Genomic DNA, 23,906 nt, shown 5'->3' on the forward strand with positions numbered 1-23,906 from the left:
GTGGAGTGGGTGAAAAAGGGAAAGGGATAAAGAAGTACAAATTAGTAGTTACAAAATAGTCATGGGGATGAAAATTATAGCATAAGGAATATAGTCAATAATATCGTAATAACTATGTATGGTGTCAGGTGGGTACTAGATTTATCAGGGTGATCACTTTGTAAGTTACATAAATGTCTAATCACTATTTTGTACACCTGACACCATATAATACTGTATGTCAACTGTAATTTAAAAAAATTTTAAATGTTTTTAAAAACTGTCAAGAAAAAAATAGTTGAACTACCTAAATGAAGGTTTATGGCTTTATTCAGCTGACGTGCATCAGGGAGCATCTCAAAATTAGGTAACTCTCTGAACTAAAACAGGATTGGAGTCGTTATAAGACAAAAAGAGAGGGGTTCATGACTTTGGTCTTGTCCCAGGTAACAGTTTTCTTCATCTGTAACTCCTGCAAAATTTGCTGTTGGAAAGGTTAGGACAGGATGATCTTTGTGCCTCTTTCTTAGGTCGCTAGTGCAATCTCATTTGGGCGGCTAACATAACATTTCTTTCAGGAGAGATTTTCAAGCTTTGATGGTTGCCTGTTAGCTGTCTAATGCCAGTTAAGGTTCAGGGGAACAGGAGTTGGAAAAGAAGAAAAGAGCAAGAGGGATGACAGGAGTTGGGGAAAAGGAAAGGAGGCTAAAGTCTAAGCAAGAAAAACTGGGATCTGTTTTACTTTTTTTCTATAAGAAATAATAACCTGGGTTCATTTAAGGGCAGAACTCACTCAGAACATTACTTATTTAACTACTTAGCGAAAATTAGGTTTATGTCTGTGTGCTGCATTTAGTAAGCTTTGGGCAATGGTCCTCCTAAGTATAGCAAGAATCCTTTGGCCAGTGCAGTAGCAGATAAAGAAAACCCCTAATGGGCAGCTTTCTTATCACTGAAACTGCTGCCAGCCAGGGAATGGGAGGCGTAAAAATTGGATAAATTTTATGGGACAATGCATTCTTGAACTCTGCCCAGCCACACCCTTCCTTTCCCCACCCCAAGACAATGGCCACTCCTGAACATCGAATTCACATACAAGCCAATGACCAAGTTCAGAGTTGAGGAACCTCTTTGCCTATGAGTAAATGTGTTTGTCTGATCTCTTCCCTCTTCCCAGAGGCTACAAACATGAGAGGCTCGCACACTCTTGCATTTCTCTGCTCAGCAGTGGGGCAAAGGCTGACTCATTCATGAGCAAACATCAAGTAGCTACTCTGAACTAACCTCAGTGAATACAAAAATGAATAACATCAAACTATGAATAAAGAGCTGATAAATTTAACATTACTCATATATTTGCTCAGCTACGTGTTCTCTCAGAAATGGCAAAATCCAACATCCATAAGATCTAAATATGAGATCATTAGGAAGTTCAACATCTTAATGTTTTGTATAAGGTTGGAAGAGGTCAAATGTAGGGAGGAAAAATAGAACCTGAGATGTCAAACTTCTTAGCTGATTAATGACTTCGGTCAAAATATCAGGTCTTTTCCTAGAAGCCACTGACTGATGCAGCCCTAATCCCATACCTTATTCTGGTTCTCATGCTAAAAAGTGATTTTCTTCTTTTTATATTTAATTTTGAAGTAAAGAATGGGCTTTGAGTAAAGAAAGGGCTTTGACATGTGGTGAAATACAAGAGCAAAAGAAAGAGCGTATTAGAACAGGTGTAAGGGGTAATTTTCCTGGTTCAGCTCACCTACTCAAGAACATCAAAAAGGTCATAACCAGTCTTAATGAAGTGTGCTTCCAAGACTAGGCCATGCCTGCAAAAGATGCTTTGTCTCCTACCTTTGGTAGGGTTTCAAGAATTAGTGGTTGACAAAGAACTCCTGTTGGAGTGATGTATTGAGGAAGGACAATAGGCTGTGACGGGTGGCACATCTTGGAATGTGATCTGAGCAGAAGACTAGCTTCAGCCTGATTCCACAGGGAACTCTGGAATGCTAATTATACCCTTGTTTTAGTCAAATATTGGCCAAGGTCTGCAGGAGGTAGAGGATCATGGATACTGTTGGGCAATTTTCTTTGGAGAAGGAGGCAGCTAGAGAAATAATCTGTAAGTTATTAGACAATGGCCAGTCACAGCAACTGGATTGTGAATGTGAGAGCAGGAAAAGGGAATCTGGGTGAGGCATCAACAGTGTCCACTACCACTCCCTCCATCATTATCTTCTAAATCAAGAGTCGGCAAATTTTTTTCTGTAAAGGGCCAAATAGTAAATAGTTTAAGCTTTTTCGATATCGTCTCTGTCACAACCACTCAACTCTGTCATTGTAGCACAAAAGCCACTATAGACAAAATGCAAATGAATGGACAAGACTGTGTTCCAACAACATCTTATTTACAAAAATGAGAATTGTGTTTTCTGCCTATCCTTTTGGACATAAGGAGTGATCTTGATCTGTCAGTAGTACCAGGCATGAGAGGCACATGTGGACTGTGGTAATAAATACTAGGCTTCTAATCACAGCTCCATCTCTCCTTAGCTTTTTCAGATGCAGGTGCTAGAAACCCAACTCAAATAATCTCGAGGAAAATGGAATATGGGAGAGGGAGCACTTAATAGCTCAGGTAACCTAAGTATGAGTAGCCTGGCCTCAGAGACAACAGTTCCAGGAGCTCAAACTCTTTAGGACCTGCCCTTTGCTTAAACATTTTTGCTTTGGTCTCTCATATTATTGATGGACTTTATGCTCCAGGAAACATGGCCTCTGGTAGTTCTGGACTCAAACACTGATGACCCCAACCCTGAGGAGGAAAGGGGATCTTTTCTATTCAGGGCTAAGTAAGATCATGGGGGGAAAATTGGATCATGTACCTATCTATGGATCATTCACCTATCATTTCCCTTCCCATGGCCAGGGTGATAGATAGAGTCTGACATAATAAACATGACAAGGAGAGCCTAGATTCTCCTCAAATTATGTCGACTAGAGTAAATTTAAGCTACTAACCTCTGGAGTCTTGGTTTCTTCTTTCTCCTCTCTGCTTATGAAAAAATTTCAGTACTCAATAAATATTTTTTCAGCACTTACTATGTGTCAAGTACTATGCTAGGTAGGTAGTATGGATTTAGTATGAACAAGACAAAAATATCTCTTCCTTCACTTACCTTCCTACAAGTGAGCTTTGCAAAACCCAAAAGAGCCAGCCCTGATCTTCACAATGGCTTGCGAAACACTGAACAGTATAGGTTGCCCAAAATAGTCCCCATTCATTGTCTCCACTTCTTCCCTCATCATCTCTGCCCTACTACATTGTCCTCCATTATTCACCTGAGGCCATCCTGGAAAAAGTCACCAAGAATCTTCTTGTTGCCAAAATGAATGCACCACTTTTGCCCTCATTTGTATTGGAATCAGGGGCATTTGATGTAACTGTCTACTGCCTATATTCTAAAACTCTGTTCCTTCTTACCTTTAGTGACATGTACTCTTCTCGTTCTCCTCCTAGATAAATGGATGAGAGGTGAATTAATTATGCTTTATAATTTATACTTTCTATACTTTTTTATAAATAGGAAGATTTATATTGAAAATTGAGTTTTAAAATAATTTAAGTTAAATAAGGTCAGTATGAAAATTAGAAAGTCTAGTACTCAAGAAAAAAATGAGTTTTAATCTAAGTCTAATTCTATCTAGCTACTAGAATATATATGTATATATGTATGTATGTGTATGTATGTATGTATGTATATGTGTGTGGTGGTGGTGGTGGTGGTGGTGGTGGTATGTGTGTGTGTATGCAAGTATTCAGAAAGCAAACAAGATGGCACACTGGACAGGACCAGGGCAGGTAGATCAGAAACAGCAAAGTTTGTGCTGGGAGTCCTAAGGAGATCCTAGTGCCTAATGTATGAAGTTTGAATTTGGTGACAGAGGGGCCAAGATGAGGCCAAAAAGGGAGACTGGAGTCTAATCAAGGAAGGAAATATGAAATTTGAAATTTTTTTAAATTAAATTTATTGGGGTAACATTGGTTAATACAATTATATAATTTTCAGGTGTACATTATAATTTGACATTTGTATATTCTTTTGTGTGTTTACCACCCAAAGTCCAGTTTCCTTAGGCTACCATTTATTTGATTCCCCTTACCCACTTCACCCTTTCCCTACTCCCTATATTTCAGCTTCTTTATCGCATCTACTTACCCCCTCCTCCCACCTTCTACTTTCTGGTACTAGTCTATAGTCCATATCCATGAGTCTCTGTCCTGTTCATTTGTTGCTTTTAGGTTTATATCCCACGCATAAGTGATATCATGTGATTTTTCAACTTTTTCCATCTGGCTTATTTCACTTAGTATGATTATCTTGAGGTCCATCCATGTTGACACAAATGGCAGTATTTCATCTCTTCTTATGGCTGAATAATATTCCAATGCATATATGTACCACCAATTCCTTAACCAGTCATCTATCATAGGACACTTCGGTTGTGTCCATGTCCTGAACACTGTGAATAATGCTGCTATGAACATCGATGTGCAAAAATCTTTTCGGATATGGGTTTTGAAGTCTTTGGGGTAAATACCCAGTAGAGGGATTGCTGGATCATATTGTAGATCAATTCTTAGTTTTTTGAGAAAACTCCACACTGTTGTTTATAATGGCTGTACAAATTTGCAGTCCCACCAGCAGTGTATGAGGGTTTCTGTTTCTCCACATCCTCTCCAACATGTGTTATTACTTGTCCTGTTGATTATAGCTATTCTAACAGATATAAGATGGTATCTCATTGCGGTTTTGATTTGCGATTTCCTAATAGATAGCGATGTTGAGTATCTTTTCATAAATGTGTTGGCCATTTGTATGTCCTCTAGGGAGAAGTGTCTGTTCAGGTCTTCTGCCCATTTTTCAATTGGAACATTTGTTTTTTGTTGTTATTAAGTTGTATGAGTTATTTGTATATTTTGGATATTAGATCCTTATTGGAGGTGTTGCTTGCAAGTATATTTTCCCATTCGGATGGCTGTCCCTTTACCTTGCTGATGGTTTCTTTTGCTGAGGAGAAGCTTTTTAGTTTAACGTAGTCCCATTCATTTATTTTTGCTTTTACTTCCTTTGCTTTTCAGGTCAAATTTATAAAATCCTCTTTAAGTCTAAGGTCCTTCAGTTTACTTCCTATGTTTTCTTCTATGCATTTTATTGTTTCAGGTCTTATATCCAGGTCCTTAATCCATTTCGAGTTAATTTTGGTGTGGTGATAGACAACAGTCTAGTTTCATTCTTTTTCAGGTGGCTTTCCAGTTTTCCCAGCACCACTTATTGTAGAGGCTTTCCTTTCTCCACTGTATGTGTTTGGCTTTTTTTTTTGTCAAAAATTATTTGCTCGTATAAATATGACTTTAATTCTGGACTCTTAATTCTGTTCCTCTGGCCTGTGTGTCTGTTTGGCTACCAATACCATGCTGTTTTGATTACTGTCATTTTGTAGTATAATTTGAAGTCAAGCAGAGTGATATCTCCAGCCTCGTTCTTTTTTCTCAGGATGGCTTTGGCAATTTGATGTCTTTTGTGCTTTCATGCAAATCTGATGATTTTTTTTGTTCTCTTTCTTTTTTTAAAAAGCAGATGGGATTTTGATGGGGATTGCATTAAGTCTGTATGCTTTAGTTAATATGGTCATTTTAACTATGTTGATTCTTCCAATTCAAGAACATGGAATATCTTTCCATTTCTTTGTATATTTTTCAACTTCTTTTAATAGGGTCTTATAGTTTTCATTATGTAGGTCCTTCACATGCTTCATAAATTTATTCCTATGTGTTTTATTCTTTTTTTGCAATTGCAAAAGGAATTATTTTTTCCAATTCTTTTTCTGAAATTTCATTATTAGAGTATAGAAATGGTATGGATTTTTGAACGTTGATTTTGTAACCAGAAACTTTACTATATTTGCTTATCATTTACAGTAGTGTTCTTGTGGAGTCTTTAGGGATTTCTATATAGAGAATCATGTCATCCACTAATAGTGACAGTTTGACTTCTTGGTTTCCTGTTTAAATGCCTTTTATATCTTTCTTTACTGTTTTAATTTTAAAGTCTATTTCGTCTGATATTAGTACCGTGACTCCCAGTTTTCTCTGAATGCCATTTGCTTGAAATATCACTTTCCACCCTTTCACTTTGAGTCTATATTTGTCTTTGGAGCTGAGATGTATCTCCTGGAGGCAGTGTATGGTTGGATTTTGTTTTTCAATCCAATTTGCTGGTCCTTACCTTTTTATTGGTGAGTTCAGTCCATTTGCACTTAGGTTGATTATTGAAATATGAGGTCTTCTTATAGCCATTTTATGTTTCCCTTTCTAGTAGCTTCATATTTCCATTACTTCTTTGTCCTTGTGTTTCTGTTTTCTTTATTTTGGTTGGCTTTTTTTGGGTTTTGCCTCTGGGTTTTCTTGTTTTATATTATATACTTCAGTTCTGGCTCTGTGGCATGTGGTTATCGTTATGAATATGTAAGGATAATTATGTATATATAGTTGTCAATTTTCATCTGTGCATGCCTTATCTTCATTCCTCTTTGAGAATTTAGATCTTTGAATCCTCCTCTTTTCAGTCATTAACTTAATTTGTGCCTATGTATGCTGAACGTTCATTACTATCATGTTATAACAATTCTCTCATTATTTAAGCTTATAATGCCCTGTTCTCAGTAAGTCTTGCACTCTTCTCCTTCTATTTGCCTGATAGTCACTTTACTCCTATTTTTTTTTATTTTTGTCATTTTGTTTTAGGTAGGCTGACCCCTTTCAATATTTCCTGTAGTGATGAATTCCCTCAATTTCTGTATGTCTGGAAAGACTTTTATTTCTCCTTCATACCTAAAGTAAAGCTTAGCTAGATACATTATTCTTGGCTGGTAGTTCCTTTCACTTAATATATTCGATTCCATTCCGTTCTTGCTTGTAAGGCTTGTGTTGAGAAGTCCGAGGATAATCTAATGGGTTTTCCTTTATAAGTTACCATTTTCTTCTCCCCGGCTGCCCTGATAATTCTGCCTTTGTCATTGATTTTTGATAATTTTAATACAATGTGTCTTGGTGAAGGGCTTTTTGGGTTGAGGTAATTGGGTGTTCTGTTGACTTCTTGAATTCTAAGCTCCAACTCATTCCTTAGATTTGGGAAATTCTCATCAACTATTTGTCCGAAAATGCTTTCTAGTCCCTGCCCCTTTTCCTCACCTTCAATAATGCCCATTATTCTTATGTTTCCTCCCTTGATGTTATCAGCTAGTTCTTGAATTTCTCTTTCGTTCTTTGGTTTCTCTCTTCTTTCTTCTGATTTCTTTCTAGATTTCTATCTGCAATATCACTGATCCTTTCCTCCATTTGTTCAACTCTATTTCCCAAGCTTGTTATTTCATTTTTCATCTCTTGCAGTGTGCTCTTCATCTCCAGAAGTTCAATTTGGTTCTTCTTGAGGGTTTCAATCTCCTTGCTAAAAAATCTCATATGCCCATCTAGTTGTTTTTTTCAATTTCTTAAATTGTTGATATGAATTATTTTGGATCTCATTGAGTTTTTTTTCAGAAGTACCATCCTGAAATCTCTGTCATTTAAGTCACATATTTCTATGTCTTTAAGCTTATTTTCTGGAGATTTTCCTCTTTCTTTCTGAGCTGCCTTATCACCTTGGTCGTTTATGGTGTTTAATGCACTGTTTCTTTGCCTGGGCATTAATGGAAGTGTATTCTGCTTTTTTTGTTTCCCAGAAAGATTTGTTGCAGAACGGTCTCTCCTTTATGGTTGCTAAGAAGGTGTTTTTCTTTTGGTTTTCAGTAGGTGGCATCTAAGCCTCTTGGATCTCTGCTTTACATAAAGCCTTAATAATGCCTTTTTTTCCCTAATAGATATTCAATCACGCTCTCTACGCTCAGTCTCAGTCCCTGTCAGTGTTAGCGACAGTTTCAGTAGTGTTTGCTCAGATTCCACTGGGGCTCTGCTGTGTTCAGTCTCTGAGGGTGTGCTGGGAGGTGTCTCTGAGTTGCGGGATGGGGGCTGCGGCTTAGCCTTGCATTTTGCACCCATGGCTGGTAATAATCAACTGTTGTCTCTTTGCTGTCCCCCCTTCTCTTCTGTCCCCACTTTGCTGCTTTCTGCTCTAATGCCTGGGTACTACCGCTGGCCGTGTAGAGCTCACAGCTCTCCCAAGCAGGGTTGTTCAGCGAACCCACCGCACCTTCTCCCCTCCTCCTCCTCCTGCAGGGAGCTCCTGTTGTGAGAAGCAGCTCCTTTGTTTCTCCCAGTCTACTGCCCAACTCCCAGAGTTCTGACCTGTGGTAGCTCTTATGCGCAGATCCTATGCTCAGACATGCTGGTGTGTAGTTTAGGTTGTTTTTTTTGTTGTTGTTGAGTTTCAGATGTTCCGCTTATTGTTGTTTCAAGGGGAGAGATCTGGGGACATCTCTCACTCTGCCATGTTTCTGACATCACTGGAAAGTCCTTTCTTAAAGGGAGATATTGTTTTGTTTTAGTCATGATCCATCCAGTGAAGATCACTATGATGCTACACACTTAATGTTTTGGACAGAAATACATTGGTTTCATCTAAGATTGTGTTGAACTTGCACTCAAATAAAATGCCTTGGTCTTCTTCAAAAAGAGACTTTATTTTTTAGGGCAATTTTAGAATCATAGCAAAATTGAGCAGAAAGTACACGGATTTCCCATATACCCTGTGCTCACATGCATGTAGAGCCTCCCACATTATTAATATTCCCTGCCAGTATGAGCCATTTGTTAAATTTGATGAACCTACAATGAACATCATCATAATCCAGAGTCCACAGTTTACATTATGCTTTACTCTCGGTGCTGTACATTCTATGGGTTTAGACAAATATATAATGACACGTATCAACCATTATAGTATCATACAGAGTATTTTCTCTCCCCTAAAAATCCTCTGTGCTCTGCCTATTCATTATTCCCTCCTTCCTAACTCCTGGCAGCCACTGTTTTTTTTTCACTGTCTCCATAGTTTTGCCTTTTCCAGTATGTCATAGAATTTGAATCATACAGTATTTAGCCTTTTCACATTGACTTATTTCACCTAGTAATATGCATGTATAATTCCTCTATGTCTTTTCATGTTTCGATAGCTTATTTCTTTTTAACATTGAATAATATTCTATTGTCTGGATGTACCACAGTTTATGTATTTATTCATCTACTAAAGGAAATCTTGGCTGCTTCCAAGTTTTTGACAATTATGAATGAAGCTGCTATAAACATCTGTGTACAGGTTTTTGTGTGAACATGTTTCAACTCCTTTGAGTAAACACCAAGTAGCACAACTGTTGGATCATATTGTAAAAGTATTTTTGGTTTTGTAAGAAACGGCAAAACTATCTTCCAAAGTGGCTGTAACATTTTGCATTTCCACCCACAATGAATGAGCATTCCTATTGCTCCACTTCCTTACCAGGATTTAGTTCTGTCAGTGCTCTGGATTGTGGCCATTCTAACAGTATAGTGGTATCTAACTGTTGTTTGAATTTTCATTTCCCTAATGGGATGTGGAAAGTCTTTTCATTTGCATATTTGCCATGTGTTTATCTTCTTTGGTGAGATGTCTGTTATGATATTTGCCCCATTTTTAAATTGAGTTGTTTGTATTCTCATTGTTGAGTTTTAAGAATTATTTATATATTTTGGATAATGGTCCTTTATCTGATAAGTTTTTTGAAAATATTTTCTCCTCGTCTGTGGCTTGTCTTTTCACCCCTTTGACAGTGTTTTTTCATGGAACAGAAATGTTTAAATTTAATAAAGTCAAGTTTATTCATTATTTCTTTTCAGGATCATGTCTTTGGTGTTGCATCTAAAGAGTTATCACCAAACTCAAAGTCATCAAGATTTTTCCTATGTTATTTTCTAGGAGTTTTATAATTTTGCATTTTACATTTATATCTGCAATCTATTTTGAGTTAATTTTTGTGAAGAGTATAAGATCTATGCCTAGATTTATTTTTTATTTTGCATATGGAGGTACAGTTGTTTCAACACCATTTGTTGAAAATACTCTTTGCTTCATTGTATTGCCTTTGCTCCTTTGTCAAATATCAGTTATTTCTATTCATATGAGTCTATTCCTGAGCTCTCTATTCTGTGTTAATTACTGTAGTTTATAGTAAGTCTTGAATTTCAGTAGTTTCAGTATTCTAACTTTGTTTTTTCTTTCAATATTGTGTTGGCTATTCTAGGTCTTTTGCCTCTCCATACAAGCTTTAGAATCAGTTTTTTTATATTCACAAAAAAAATTGATGGGGATTTTGATTGAGGTTGCATTTAATCTGTAAATCAAGTTGGGAGGAATTAACATCTTGACAACATTGAGTTTTCCTACCCATGAATATGGAATACCTTGCCATTTATTTAGATCTTCTTTGATTTAATTCATCAGAGTTTTGTAGTTTTCCTGATATAGCTGTTGAACATATTTTGTTTGATTTATACTTACGTATTTAATTTTTTAGAGTAATAACGGGAATGATATTGTGTTTTTAACTTCAAATTCCACTTGTTAATTGCTGGTATACATGAAAGCAATTGACTTTTGTGTATTAGCCTTGTATTCTGTCACTCTACTGTAACTGCTTATAAGTTCCAGAAATTTTTGTCATTGATTATTTCAGATTTTCTATATAGATGATTATGTCATCTATAAATAATGATGATTTTATTTCTTTCCTCTCAATCTGTTAACATTTTACTTCCTTTTGGATTATTGTATTAGTTAGGATTTCCAATATGATACTAAAACTTCCTTGACCTTTCAAAATATAAACTACTGTAGACTAACCCATTCTTTAAATTAAATATGGGACTTTGCATTTTGGTTAATTCTCATCCTGTCAGTGAAGTTCATCATTCAGCCTTGCCAGATATTTCTTCACTCAGTTTCCTCATCTTTTATGTTAAATGTTCTTTCCACCTTCTGTGTCTTCATCCAAATCATTTAAACCATTTTTGAAAAGAGCAGGAAGATCAAGTACAGCATCCTAAAATATTCTAGCAGAGACTGATTATCAAATGCAGTTCTGCAATGAACTTATCAAGTTGATTTGCCCTCCTTCCAGCATTTTTCATTAAGATCTATACAGAGAATGGGAGAGTCTTTCTGAAACATTTTGCAAAAATCCAGATTCACTAGTTCTATGTCATCCTGCCCTGATCCCCCTGGATTGAGTTATACCCATTTCTGTTTTCCGTTATGGGGTGAATCTGAATATTTTTTGCATATAAAACATTGTATTATAATTTTCCATGTGTTTGTTCTCCTGTATCTTTGTATTATAAACTTTTGGAGGCAGGGATGATGTTTTATTTATCTCTATATATCGAGTACCTGGTAACTATAACCCACCAGGTGTACTGGGAATTCTATACATGTATATTAGGAACTCCATAGACCCTTGTAGATGTGTTGAATTTCACTTATACATTAGTCTAGTTATCTCTTCAAAGAAGATATTAAATTAGCTTGGGAAGACTTACTGTTAATGAATGTATATCGAATCTTATGCAAAAAAAACACTTTCTTTACTGATAACCTGTTTAAAAAATTTAATTACAAAAACTTAATATTCTTTCATATGCTTGTACCATAATTAATTTAACTAATCCTTATTGTTCAACATTTAGGTTGCTTTAAATTTGTCATGGTTTTAAATAAATATCACTGTGATGAGCTTCCTTTATATAAATTTTTGACTAAATTTGTTTCTTTAGAATGCACGGTCAGTGGATGATTTGTTGTATAATGAGAATTAATGTTTTAAGATAGATTGTATCAATTTACATTCTCATCAGCAGAATGAGAATGTTCATTAAAATGTACCTTTTATAATTGATTTATTTTTAATCACTAGTGTGACATTTTGCTGATTTAAAAAGTAATCTATTTTCTTTTATTATTTTAATCAGCAGTTTAAGTTTATATTCTGGTTGGAGATTAAATATATTTTCTATGAATTATTTGTTCATGATTTTTAACCATTTTCTTATTTAGGTTTTGGTGTTTTTCAATTTTGTACATGTTTTATGTGCATAGGGAAATATGCATTAATATGCAAAGGAAATTCTGGAATATTTAGAATGTGATTAAGATGACAGTTCATACTGTGGAAAATAATAGACTGTATAATAAATGGTATTGTAAAAGATGTTTCTTTCTTTGGGAAAAAAGTTAGATCTCTACCTTACAATATGCACAAAAAAAAATCCCAGATAGAATAAAGAGCTTACATAAAAATAAAACTATAAAAGAATTAGACAAAAGAATGTTTTTCACATTTGAAATAAAGATGGATTTTTTTTAAGACACAAAACTAATTCCTTGAATTCACTGAAGTAAAAAACTATGTATCTACATAAAAATACAAACTTTCTACGTGGCAAAGACACATAAGGAAGCATAAAAAATTAGCGACAATATAAGAGAAAATATTTGTAACACTAGAAACAGGCAAATTATTAAGATCCAGATTATAGAAAGCCTTACGAACTGATAAGAAAAAGATAAGCAGCCCAGTAGAAATGGAAATGGCTAGCACACATAAAAAGATGTTCAACCATATTAATAGCCTAGATTAAGAAACCCAGCTCAACTGCCTTACCGTTGCCTGCATGGAAATTTCAAATTTCGGGTCATAAGGAGGTGAGATTGAAAGGAAACATGGCAGAGTGAGAGATGTTCTCAGATCTCTCTCTTTGAAAAAAGAATAAGTGAAACATCTAAAACACAAAAAAACACCCAAACTGCACACCAGCGCGTCTGAGTGTGGGATCTGCACATAAGAGCTACCATAGGTCAGAACCTCTTGTGTCAGGGGGTGGATTGGGAGAAATAAAGAAGCTGCTTCTCACAGCCACTCGAGCTCCCTGTAAGGGAAGGAGGAGGGTAAAAGGTATGGCAACTACCATGAACACCCCTGCCTGGAAGAGTTAGCGAGTCCCATGCAGCCAGTGGCAGGACCCAATCATTAGGACAGAAAGCAGAGAAGCAGACAGCAGGGAAACAACAGTTAATTTTTACCAGCCACAGTTGGAAAACCGAGGCTAAGCGGCAGGCCCCAACACCTGAAGCCAGAGGGCCCCTCCCCCCATACTCTCGAAGACCAATCACACGGAGCCCCAGGGGAATCTGAGCAAATGCTACTGAAACTGTTAACAGTGACAGGGACTGAAACTGAGGATAGTGCATGTGATTAAATACCTACAAGAAAAAAAGGCATTATATAAAGGCATTATTAATGCTTTAGATAAAGCAGGGATCCAAGAGGCTTAGACGCTGCCAACTTGAAACCAAAAGATAAGTGCCTTCTTTGTAGCAGGCTAAAGAGAGACCCTTATAAGAAAAATTTTCTTTCTGGAAAAACAGCAGAATACATTTCCATTAATGCCTAAGTAGAGAACTAGTCCATTAAATATCATGAACAACTGAGAAGACAGGGCAGCTCAGAAATAATGAGGAAAATCTCCAAAAAATAAGCTTAAAGACATAGAGATATGTGACTTAAATGACAGAGATTTCAGGATGGTACTTCTGAAAAAACTCAGTGAGTTCTGAAACGAGTCATATCAACAACTTCAGGAATTGAAAAAAAAAAACAAATGAGCAGAGCAAGGAGATTAAAACCCTCAAGAAGAACCAAATTGAACTTCTGGAGATGAAGAGCACACTGCAAGAGATGAAAAATGAAATAACAAGCTTGGGAAATAGAGTTGAACAAATGGAGGAAAGGATCAGTGATATTGCAGATAGAAATCTAGAAAGAAATCAGAAGAAAGAAGAGAGAAACCAAAGAATGAAAGAGAAATTCAAGAACTAGCTGATAACATCAAGGGAGGAAACATAAGAATAATGGGCATTATTGAAGGTGAGGAAAAGGGGCAGGGACTAGAAAGCATTTTCGGACAAATAGTTGATGAGAATTTCCCAAATCTAAGGAATGAGTTGGAGCTTAGAATTCAAGAAGTCAACAGAACACCCAATTACCTCAACCCAAAAAGCCCTTCACCAAGACACATTTTATTAAAATTATCAAAAATCAATGACAAAGGCAGAATTATCAGGGCAGCCGGGGAGAAGAAAATGGCAACTTATAAAGGAAAACCCTTTAGATTATCCTCAGACTTCTAAGCGCAAACCTTACAAGCAAGAACGGAATGGAATCGAATATATAAACTATTAAGTGAAATGAGCTACCACCCTAAAATAATAAATACAGCTAAGCTCTTCTTTAGATATGAAGGAGAAATAAAGACTTTTCCAGGCATACAGAAATTGAGGGATTTCTCCACTACAAGCCTACATTACAAGAAATAGTGAAAGGTGATGGCTCACCTAAAACAAAATGGCAAAGAAATAAAATACCTGATTCTGAGTAAGGTGATAGCAGGCAGATAGAGCTGAAGAGTGCAACCCTTACTAAAAACAAGGCATTATTACCTTAAACAATAAGAAGAGATTTGCTATTGCTAGATAGTAATGAATGTTAAGCATACATAGGGACAAATTGAGTCAATGATGACTGAAAAGGGGAGGATTCAAAGATCTAAATTCGCAAAAGAGAATGGAGATAAGGCAGGTGCAGAAGAAAATAGACTATTACATGTATATATAAATGTCCTCTATATATTAATAATGGTAACCACACAGCAAAGATTCAGAACAGAAATATAGAATATAAAACAAGAAGGAGCACAGGGAAAGCCCACAAAACACAACCGAAATACAAAAAAAAAGACACACAAGGACAAGAAAGCAATGGAAACACTGAGCTACCAGAAAGAAAAACACAAAATGGTTATAGGAAAACCTCATATTTCAATAACCACCCTAAATGTAAATGGACTGAACTCAACAATAAAAAAGCAGAGTTGCAGAATGTATCAAATAGGAAAACGCAATCATATGCTGCCTCCAAGAGACACAGCTACAAAGACAAATATAGACTCAAAGTGAAAGGGTGGAAAAAAATATTTAAAACAAATGGCATTCAGAGAAAAGTGGGAGTAGTGGTACTAACATCAGCGAAATAGACTTCAAAATAAAAAAAAGTAAAGAAAGATACTGAGGAGCACTTCATAATGATAAAGGGAATCATACACCAAGAAGACATAACACTTCTTAATGTCTATGCTCCTAATCAGGGAGCCCTGAAATATGTAGAGTAATTACTAATATAACTAAATGGAGAAACAGACCAAAACACTATCATAGTAGGGGACCAAAATACCTGCCTGTCAAATATGGCCAAATCATCCAAACAGAAAATCAATAAGGAAATAACATCCTTAAATGACATATTAGACCAACAGGACATAATTGACATTTACAGAGCCTTTCATCCCAAAACAGCTGCTTATACATTCTTCTCTTGTGAACATGGAACATTCTCAAGGATTGACCACATACTGGGAAACAGAGATATCCTCAACAAATATAGGAGGGTTGAAATCGTATCAACCACATTCTCTGATCATAGTGCTTTGAAGCTAGAGATCAACTGTAAAAAGAAAGTGGAATGAATTGCAAATATATGGAGATTAAACAACAAGCTACTGAACAATAACTGAGTCAGAGAAGAAATAAAAAGAGAGACCAAGAGCTACATGGAAATGAGTGATTATGACAGTACAACATATCAAAACTTTTGGGACACTGCAAAAGCAGTCATAAGAGGGAAGTTCATATAATTAGAGGCCTACCTCCAAAAACAAGAATGAGCCCAAATAAACAACCTAATGCTTCATCTTAAAAAACTAGAAAAGGAAGAATAAATGATGCCTAAAATCAGTAGATGGAAACAAATTAGCAAAATTAAAGCAGAAATAGATGAAATGGAAAAGAAAAAATAAATAGAAAAAATAAATGCAGAAAAGAGCTGGTTCTTTGAGAAGGATAATAAAATTGAGGAACCCCTGGCTAGACTCACTAAAGAAAAAAGAGAAAGGTCACAAATAAACAAAATCAGGGATGAAAGAGAGAAATTATGAAAGATATCACAGAAATACAAAGGATCATACAAGAATACTATGAAAAATTATATAACACCAAATTTAATAACCTAGAAGAAATTGACCAGTACTTAGAAAAATACAACCTTCCTAGATTGAATCAAGAAGAACTGGAAAATCTAAATAAACCAATCAGCAGTATAGAAATTGAAACAGTCATCAAAAACCTACCATCTCACATCTGTTAGAATAGCTATAATCAACAGGAAAAGCAATAACAAATGTTGGAGAGGATGCAGAGGAAAAGGAACCCTCACTGCTGATGGGACTGCAAATTGATACAGCAATTATAGACAACAGTGTGGAGTTTTCTCAAAAAACTAAGAATTGATCTACCATATGATCCATCAATCCCTCTACTGGTTATTTACCCCAAAGACTTCAGAACTCACATTCAAAAAGAAATTTGCTCACCAATGTTCATAGCAGCATTATTCATGGAGGCCAGGACATGGAAGCAACCGAAGTGTCCTACAATAGATGATTGGCTAAAGAATCGATAGTTACATATATACAATGGAATATTACTCAGCAATAAGAGTTGAAATACTGCCATTTGTGACAACATGGATGGACCTTGAGGTAATCATGCTGAGCGAAACAAGACAGACAGAAAAAATTCAAAACCACATGATATCAATTATATGTGTAATATAAATCTAAAAACAAAATGAATAGGACAAACAAACAGAGAATCATGGACATGAACAATAAATAGACTAGTGGTTACCAGAAGGAAGGGGGGAAGGGAGAAAGGGGGAACAGAGGACGAGGAAGCAGATGGGGTAAAAAAAGTCAAATATGTGGTGACAGAAAGAAATCTAACTATGGGAGATGAACACACAATGTAAATATATATACATTACTGTTTTACTGTGAAAATGTACAACTGAAACTTACTGGATTTCATTAACCAATGTCACTATATAAATATAAATATACTTATATATTTATATAAATACTGTTCCTTGCCAGATCATATTGGAAACAGAGGAAGGAAATGATACTGGTCTGTATGAGAAATAGATCATGAGATTCATCTCCAAATGCATTATGGATCACAATTATTTTGTATGGCAACATGGGGAAGACAGGAACATTAGAGGAAGGCATATTTCTCAACATTTGAGAAAGCGTTTATGAGCACTTTACAACAGGTAGTACATACAAATAACATTATGGAACATGTATTCTGTACTTTGGAATTTCTCATTTAATTGTCAATTTATGAGGTCAAAATTATTGTTATCTCCATAATACACACATAAAACAGATTTGCAGAATTAAATTAAAATATACTCAAACTACCCATAAGTAAAACAGATTGCCTTCAAGACAGTAAGTATCCAAGTTGATACAGAGATCATGTAGCTTTGGGTCTCTTCTAGTCTAAAATTCTATAATTCCATGGATAGATGAACTCAAGATCATGTGAGACATAGTTACCTTGTTCAAGAAATGTATGCGAAAATTTGCTATACAGTCATTCAAAAATAAGCAAAAATGAAGAGTCTTTCTGTGTAGCCCATCCTTCCAGCAGGAGTAATCAATCAATCAGGTCTTTGATAGACAGCACCAGCTCCATCAACTTGTTAAGCCATCTTAGCCACCACGGTGGGTGAATTAGATGTCCAGTTTCCTTGCCTGGGGGAGACCAAATGCCTATGTTTCTCCCACACCAAGTGTTCCTGCTGTGGTGACCTCAGTTCAAATACCATGGCCTCCACTTCTATTTCCATTATTCGCTCTCCTATTCCTCAGCTGAGATGAGAGTTCTATCTACCAAACAGTTGATATTTTTGAGCATTTAGTATGCGCAGGGTCCCCTGTAACTTTTCCAAACAGCCTATAATAGTAGTAAATACTTATTGCAATTTCCATTTTATAAATGTAGAAACCAAAGTTTAGCAAGTCCCTGAAGTATCAGCAATACTACAGGCTGGACCTAGGATTCAAACATAGGTATGTTAATTTCCAAATCCATGCTCTTATCCATCATATCCTGGAACTAGTTCTCTTGGTTAAGACCCTCCTATCTTGCTTAAGTCTTCCCATGTTTAGGATCATGGATGAATTATTTACCTATAACCATGGAGCTTCTACTCACAAGAGTTATAAAAGTTCCCACCACTCAAATAGTCCTGTGTCCTACCAGCTAGATTAGATGCCACAGACATTAAGTTTGAATCAGCAGTAGGTGTCCTTAATGTCCTGTAGAGTCAACCACCAAGACCAAATTGTTTTATCTTATGCCTCTTTCCATATGCCCATTCTGTTATATTTCCACCATACATTTTAAAAAAATGATAAGGATGGAGGAAGGGGAGAGGATGTAGGAATCAAAAGTTAAAGTCACCTTGAAATTTTTCATATCCTTCAAGCTCTTGAAAGACAACTGAATGTGTTATCACAAGTAACTGGGTGAAATTAGGAGTAAAAGTTTATATAATCAAGTTTGAAGGAATGAAAGAAGATATAACAAGGGCATAAGCAGAATCAGCAAAAAAGTAATAATATATTTTATGAAAGATCCTATTGGAAAAGAGAAACATATGGAAGAAGGCAATAGCAGGTTGCTAAAAGCAGGTGGGCAAAATTTCAAATTATGAGGAAAGTCTAGAGAGATCCCAACTTAACAATAGCAGCATTCCCATTTCGAATACATGGGCCTAGACCAGAGTTTGGCAATGTTTGGTGGTCAAAGTTTCCTGGAAGAAGGTTTGAAATAGGCAGAGGAGTTTAGTGGGCTTACCTCAGCATCAGACATGGTTGCACATCAAGGAGCTAAGTGTTTGAGCCTTGAGAAGACTTTCAAGTATGTGAGGAAGAGGTCACCTCTCCTACCTGTTCGTGGAATGCTAAAATTCTGAGAATTTGCTAATCCTGCACTGTGGAGGCATTCCTACACCTACACAAGAGCTTCAGGAGCTAAGAACAGTTACATATAGCAGGATACCAGAGCTGAGATAAAGGCAATGGCCAAGGGAAGATCTCAGGAAATGGTCTGACTGGCTATGTTATGTGTAAGCAGCAAGAGAGAAATGTCACTATGTGTTTTCCATCCAGAAGGCCTGTAAAATCTCTAGAGAAGTTCTGAAGATATTGAACCAGACAAATGAATGTAAATGTCATTCAATTGTTGTAATAAATAAGTCTATTGTAAATTTGTTATGATCGTATGAGCCTGTTGTTATAATTACTAGTTCAGTGTAGTTATCACCAAACTTCTAATACAATGTGTTTGGTCTATTTTTTTAATGTTTGTCATAAAGCAGTAAGCCTCAACCTCTCCTGAGATGATCATAAGTTATCTGTTACTGATAAAGAGTTTAATACTAAAATATTTTATTTGCTTCTTGTACAAAATCCAAAGTTATCCCAATAATAATGTTATTAGCACTGTAGCAGGCACTATTAGTACCCTGACCAAATCCCCTTGGCCCTCATCTGCATACACTGAAGGCTGTTTATTTGTGAATATCTGTGACTCTCCGCCTGAGAGTGTTTTTGCTGACTACTGGCGCATTCAGGACCCTATGCATGGAAAAATGAAAGTGCTGAAGAATTAATGTCTCCAGGCAGCCCCCAACCAATGATAGATAAGAATTAGTAGTTAAATACCCCAGCTTCCTATCCCCTTGCTTGAGATAACTCTGAGGCATAGCTTCTACACTGGCTCCTAAAGTTCCCCAGTGTGTTCTCCAGTTTCCCACAGTGGTAACTGGCAAAATACACACACTTTGTGGGCTTCCTTCCCTTCCCTGTCTTCTATCCCCAATTAGCACTTTCTAGGATTCCTTCCCAAGTTAATAATTTGCACTCAAATCCTTGTCTCAGAGTCTAGTTCTAGAGTAAGCCAAACTAAGACGCTGACTAACTTCTTTTTTAACATACTTTCCTAGATGGCAGAGCCAGTGGACTGTAAAGTAGACATTCATTACCTTGAGTACATCCATGGGAGCATGGTATATGTCATTTGTATCACAGCACAATGAACATTGAGAATTATAATAAAAACATAATTGACTGATTGACCATGGCACAAGGCAACTTCAGGAAGAGATTGCGGTTTGATAGAGGATGAAGCCATGGAGACTAGTGCCACAACTTACGGTCTCTACAATACCAGTCCAATCCCAAACTTAATGAATGTTAGCTTGTAGAAAAATGCCTGAGAATACCCTTTATTTCTGATAGACATCAGGTGTGAGCACAGGGAGACAAAGAAAAAATAGGAGAATTTTCTTTTTAAAAAATATAAGGGAACTTTTCTTTTTCTTCCTTCTCCCCCCTCCCTTTTAAAGTTGGGTAGAGCAGCTCAATTTCAACTTCTGGGAGTATGGAATAAATACCTCCAAAAATCCACTCTTCATAAAAGCAAGAACACTGGTAAAAACTATCATAATCAAATTTTTCGGGATTGCAGAAATTAATTAAAGGTTCACAACAATCTTAGGAATGTTTATTCAAAAAAAGTGGTTAAATCTCACTAAGAACAGCAAATATTGTGGCATTTTAACTTCCCCTTATCCCATCTCTCTCCATCTCCACAGTATCCTTGAAAAGCAACAAAATTAACACTACCAGAGATGGGAAAACCAGCAGCCTAGGATTCTTTGGAGAGAGAAGTACAGCCTTGGAAGCCCCCAAAAGAACCAAATCCAGAGAATTGTCATATTTAACCAGTTTGTCAGTTCATTAAAATATTTCATTCTTAGGGATCATTTTTATTTGTGCTCACTCAGAACATTCTCTGTGTAAGCAGCCCTACCTGCAGGGCATTTATTTTAAAAAAATATTGGCAATTGTTTAATGTCACAGCAGCCTGAAATGGTATTACTAGTTGGAGTTAACAAGAGACTGACCAAAAATTTTAAAAGAAGAAACTGGGAATGAGATTTCCATAGAGAGCTTTGAAAAACTCTGACATTCTTAGGAATCTAGAAGGACACATAAATGTGCTGGGCTGTTCCCATGCCAAGAAAAGATGTCAGAAGGCTTTAAACTGTCACCACTGGCTTATATTGAGGTTCTGCATAAGTAGGAAGAGAAGGCTAATGCAGAGTTACAAAACCACCTGCTGGAGCATTTAAAGCATGCTTCAACACATGTACAAAGCCCCTCAGCAAATACTGGGAGACTTATTAGTTCAAAACAATTAAGAAAATTCCTGCTCCATGGATAGCTGACCATTATGCTAACCAGAGACTTTAGTGGTCACACACAAAAAATATAGAATGAGTCCAAGGAAGTCATACCATAGATCAATGTCTCTTATAACTATACATGCAAAAACCCTCAGAAATAGAAAACCGAACCCAGCAAAATATAAAAAAGATTATACACTATGGCCAAGTGGCATTTATCATAAGAATGCCACTTTAACATCCAAAAATCAATTCATGTGACACACCATATTAATAGAAGAGAGGACAAAAACCGCATGATCATCTCAATAGATACAGAAAAAGAATTTGACAAAATCCAGCACCCATTCGAGATAAGAACTAGGAATAAAAGCTCTTACTCAATCTGAGAAAATACATCTACAAAAAACCCACAGCTAACTCATATTTAATGATAAACAACTGAATTCTTTCTCCCTAAGATCATGAACAAGACAAGAATGTCCATTCTCATAACTTCTATTCAATATTGGAATGCAGTTTAAAGCCAGGAAAATCAGGCAAGAAGAAGAAATGAAAGACATACTGATTGTAAAGGAAGAGGTAAAACTGTCTATTCACAGATGACACGGTCTTTTGTTTTTTGTTTAGTTTCTCTTTATTTCCAGCTTTATTGAGCTATAATAGACAATTGTTCATATTTACATTGTACACTTTAATGAGTTTTTTTTCAATTATAGTCGGCGTACAATAATATATATATATTAGCTTCAGTTATACATAATAGTGATTAGAGATCTATATAACTCACAAAGTGATCACCCCACTATATCTAGTACCCCTTTTCCTCCTTACATATTTATTACAACATTATTAACTATTTTCCTTATGCTATACTTTATATCTCCATGTGTCTATTTAGTAACTATCCATTTGTACTTCTAATCCCTTTGCTCTTTTTCGCTGTCCCCTCCACCTGCCCTTCCATCTCTTAGCCCTCAAAATATATTCTGTATCTATGAATTTATTTTCATTTTCTTGTTGTTTATTTTGTTCTTTATATTCTACATGTCTGTGAAATGATGCAATATTTGTCTTTCTTTATCTGGGTTATTTCATTCAGCGCAATACCCTCTAGGCCCATCAAGGCAATATTATTTTTCATCCCCTTCCTTTTAGTCTGTGTCTGTCTTTTAATCTGAAGTGAGTCTCTTGTAGGCAGCATATGTAGGGGTCTTGTTTTCTTATCCATTCAGCCGCTCTATCTTTTGGTTAGAGCACTTAATTCTTTTCCATTTGAGGTACTTGTTGATAGAAATACAGTTATCATTCTTTGTTCATGTTTTTGATACATGATTTTTATTCTTAAGGAAGTCCTTCCAACATTTCCTGAAAAGCAGGCTTGGTGTTGAACAATTACTTTAGCTTATTTTTTTTTTGTCTGGGAAGCTCTTTATCTGTCCTTCAACTTTAAAGGATAGCTTTGCTGGATAAAGTATTCTCGGTTGTAGAACCTTGGTTGAATATTTTGTGCCAAGCCCTCTGTCCTGTATAGTTCCTTTTGAGAAATCAGCTGCCAGCCTTATGGGTGCTCCTTGTAGGGAACTAACTGCTTTTCTCTCACTGCTTTTAAGATTCTCTCTTTGTCTGTAACCTTTGGCATTTTAATTATAATGTGTCTTGGCTTGGGCCTCTTTGGATTCATCTTTTGGGGGGATTCTCTGAGCTTCCTAAGGTTGTATGTCTATTTCCTTCACCAGGTGAGGGAAGTTTTCCATCATTATTTCTTCAAATAGCTCTTCAACTTTTTGGTTTCCTTCAGGTAATACTATTACATGGATTATTTTTACATTTAATTATGTCCTGTAGGCTCCTTAAATTACTATTGTAGTCTCGGCTTCTTCTCTTTTTTTGCCATTCTGATTGAGTGTTCTTGGCTTTCTCATCCTCTATATAGGTCATTTGATCTTCTTTATCCACTCTGTTCATTTCCTCTAATATACCCTTCACCTCAGATAATGTGTTCTTCCTTTCTGACATTCCCTTTTATAATTTCCATTTCTGTTTTTATATTTTTTATCTCTTTGTTAAGGTTTTCACTGAGTTCATTGAGCATCTTTATAACCAGGATTTTGAACTCTGCATCTATTAGATTGCTTGACTCCATTATTGCTGGATCTCTGTTGTGTTCTTTCAAATGGTTTCTGCTTCTCTATCTTCCCATTTTGGCTGCCTTTCTGTGTCTGTTTCTTTGTACTAAGCAAAGCTCTTAAGTTTCATGGTCTTATTAGCATGGCTTTGTGTAGTAGGCATTCAGTGGCACAGTCCTGAGAGGGGTTCATCTGCAGGCCAAGTTTAGCCCCAGCCTGTGCCCCTCTGGACTTCCTGTTAAGATTCAGCGAGCAATCCACAGATGCTGTGCGTATAGTTACCTCAAGAAACCATGCCAGAAATCGAGGTCAGCTGCCACCATTGTGTCTTGGAGTTGGCTCATCAAGGAGCACCTGACTTTCTGAGAACACAACTGGATATGGCCTGAGTAGGGTCTTGAGTTGGGGGAGGCAGTTTCAGGGAATCCTCTGGGCAGAACAACCTCTGTTATCCAGTTTCATGACATCTCAGCTATGGTGGTGCTGAGTCTGCACACTGGGAGCAAGGAGGGCTTAATAGAAGAATAATGGATACCACCAGCACTTCTGCCCAGG

The sequence above is a fragment of the Rousettus aegyptiacus genome, unplaced genomic scaffold (assembly GCF_014176215.1).
Source record: "Rousettus aegyptiacus isolate mRouAeg1 unplaced genomic scaffold, mRouAeg1.p scaffold_m13_p_9, whole genome shotgun sequence".
Classification (NCBI taxonomy): Eukaryota; Metazoa; Chordata; class Mammalia; order Chiroptera; family Pteropodidae; genus Rousettus; species Rousettus aegyptiacus.